General features: G+C 36.2%; 1 non-coding gene across 1 annotated transcript; it reads left to right on the forward strand.

The window, feature by feature from the left end:
* The first annotated feature begins 579 nt into the window (after positions 1-579).
* LOC112799139 (small nucleolar RNA R71) lies at positions 580-687 on the forward strand. The gene has a single exon (XR_003200720.1). It is a non-coding gene; the product is annotated as a small nucleolar RNA R71 (small nucleolar RNA).
* Positions 688-3154: the final 2467 nt, after the last annotated feature.

The following is a 3154-nucleotide window of genomic DNA, read 5'->3' on the forward strand; positions in this document are numbered from 1 at the left end:
CTAAGTCAGAGGAGTTATGCTTAGAATTCTCTGTCTATTGCTGAGAAGATGATGGAAAAGGCTTGCCATTGCTAAACCTGTTTCTTCCACCATTATTGTTGTTGAACCCTTGTTGAGGTCTCTGTTGATCCTTCCATGAGAGATTTGGATGATTTCTCCATGAAGGATTATAGGTGTTTCCATAGGATTCTCCCATGTAATTCACCTCTTCCATTGAAGGTTCTCAGGATCATAAGCTTCTTCTTCAGATGAAGCATCCTTAGTACTGCCTGGTGCAGCTTGCATTCCAGACAGACTTTGAGAAATCATATTGACTTGCTGAGTCAATATTTTGTTCTGAGCCAATATAGCATTCAGAGTATCAATCTCAAGAACTCCTTTCTTCTGATTCGTCCCATTGTTCACATGATTCCTTTCAAAAGTGTACATGAATTGGTTATTTGCAACCATTTCAATGAGTTTTTGAGCTCCTGCAGGCGTCTTCTTCAGATGAAGAGATCCTCTAGCAGAGCTATCCAATGACATCTTGGACAGTTGAGACAGACCATCATAGAAGATACCTATGATGCTCCATTTAGAAAGCATGTCAGAGGGACACTTTCTGATCAATTGTTTGTATCTTTCCCAAGCTTCATAGAAGGATTCACCTTCCTTCTGTCTGAAGGTTTAGACTTCCACTCTAAGCTTACTCAATTTTTGAGGTGGAAAGAACTTTGCCAAGAAGCCATTGACTAGCTTTTCCCAAGAGTTCAGGCTTTCTTTAGGTTGTGAGTCTAACCATATCTGAGCTCTGTCTCTTACAGCAAAAGGGAATAGCATAAGTCTGTGGACCTCAGGGTCAACCCCATTGGTCTTGACAGTGTCACAGATTTGCAAGAATTCAGCTAAAAACTGATGAGGATCTTGCAATGGAAGTCCATGGAACTTGCAATTCTGTTGAAATAGAGAAACTAATTGAGGTTTAAGCTCAAAGTTGTTTGCTCCAATGGCAGGGATAGAGATGCTTCTCCCATAGAAGTCAGGAGTAGGTGCAGTAAAGTCACCCAGCACCTTTCTTACATTGTTGGCATTGTTGTTGTTTTCGGCTGCCATGTCTTCCTCTTGTTTGAAGATTTCTGTTAGGTCCTCTACAGAGAGTAGTGCTTTAGCTTCTCTTAGCTTTCGCTTCAAGGTCCTTTCAGGTTCAGTGTCAGCCTCAACAAGAATGCTTTTGTCCTTGCTCCTACTCATATGAAAGAGAAGAGAATAAGAAAATATGGAATCCTCTATGTCACAGTATAGAGATTCCTTGAGGTGTCAAAGAAAAAGAAAAATAGAAGGAAGAGGTAGAAGAATTCGAACTTAGAAAGATAGAGTTCGAATTGCACATGTTAGTCCATAAATAGAAGGATGTGAGAAGAGGGGAAGAAATTTTCGAAAATTAAAGTGAATTAATTAAAAGAAATTTTGAAAAATGGTAATTGATTTTCGAAAACCAAGAGTGGGAACGAAATTAAGTAATTTTTGAAAAAGATTTTGAAATTGGAAATAAAAAAGATATGATTTGAAAACTATTTTGAAAAAGATGTGATTAAGAAGATATGATTGAAAAGTTATGGTTTTAAAAAGATATGATTGAGAAGATATGATTGAAAAACAATTTAAAAAGATTTGATTTTTAAAAATCAATGACTTGGCCAACAAGAAAAGATATGATTCAAACATTAAACCTTTCTCAACAGAAAAGGCAACATACTTGAAATGTTGAATCAAATCATTAATTGTTAGCAAGTATTTTTGAAAATGGAAAGAAATTGATTTTGAAAATATATGATTGAAAAGATATGATTTGAAAAAGATTTGATTTTGAAAAATTATGAAAACTTGAAAAAAATTTGAATTAAAAACAAAATATTCCCTCTTGTGCCATCCTGGCGTTAAACGCCCAGAATGGTATCCATTCTGGCGTTTAACGCCCAAAATGCTACCCTTTTGGGCGTTAAACGCCCAGCCAGGTACCCTGGCTAGCGTTTAAATGCCAGTTTTCCTTCTTCACTGGGCGTTTTGAACGCCCAACTTTTTCTGTGTAATTCCTCTGCTGTATGTTCTGAATCTTCAATTCTCTGCATTATTGACTTGAAAAGACACAAATTAAAAATTTTTTGGATTTTTAATGATGAGAAAAAATCAAAATGCAACTAAAATCAAATGAACAATGCATGCAAGACACCAAATTTAAAAGTTTGTATACTACTGACACTAACAAATTGAGAATGCATATGAGAAACAACAAAACACACAAAACAAGAGAATTTAAAGATCAGAGCAAGTAAATCATCAAAAACAACTTGAAGATCAATGAAGACACATGAATGAATGCAAGAAGAACAGAAACATGCAATTGACACCAAACTTAAAGTGAGACACTAGACTCAAACAAGAAATATTTTTTATTTTTATGATTTTGTAATTTTTTTGGTTTTTTCCGAAAATTATATGGAAAAGAAAATAAAGAAATTCAAAATTTTTAATAAGAATTCCAGGAATCATGCAATGTTAGTCTAAAGCTTTAGTCTAAAGGAATTAGACATGGCTAGCCAAGTTTCAGCAGGACATTGCATTCAAAAGCTAAATTGATGAAGATCAATCAGCTTTGGTGATGATAAGAACATCACTTTGAAACACTAGAATTCATTCTTAAAAATTCTGAAAAATACCTAATCTAAGCAACAAGATGAACCGTCAATTGTCCAAACTTAAACAATCCCCGGCAACGGCGCCAAAAACTTGGTGCACGAAATTGTGATCATCAATGGCACCATCAACATGGTACGCTCAATTGCAATCTCAACTCTTTATCACAACTTCGCACAACTAACCAGCAAGTGCACTGGGTCGTCCAAGTAATAAACCTTACGCGAGTAAGGGTCGATCCCACGGAGATTGTTGGTATGAAGCAAGCTATGGTCATCTTGTAAATCTCAGTCAGGCAGATTCAAATGGTTATGAATGATTAGTGTTGTGTGAGGAGAGAGAGTGCTGAAAACTAGGGTTTTGGTTTAGTTTAGTTGGGCCAAGGGCCCACTTTGGGTCTGGTTGGCCCGGTTTGGTCCGTTCGGTCCAATCTTGGTCCAAATTCTATAAAATTCGTACCAAAATTCTCGTCTCAATCTCC

This window comes from Arachis hypogaea, chromosome 4 (assembly GCF_003086295.3).
Source record: "Arachis hypogaea cultivar Tifrunner chromosome 4, arahy.Tifrunner.gnm2.J5K5, whole genome shotgun sequence".
Lineage (NCBI taxonomy): Eukaryota > Viridiplantae > Streptophyta > Magnoliopsida > Fabales > Fabaceae > Arachis > Arachis hypogaea.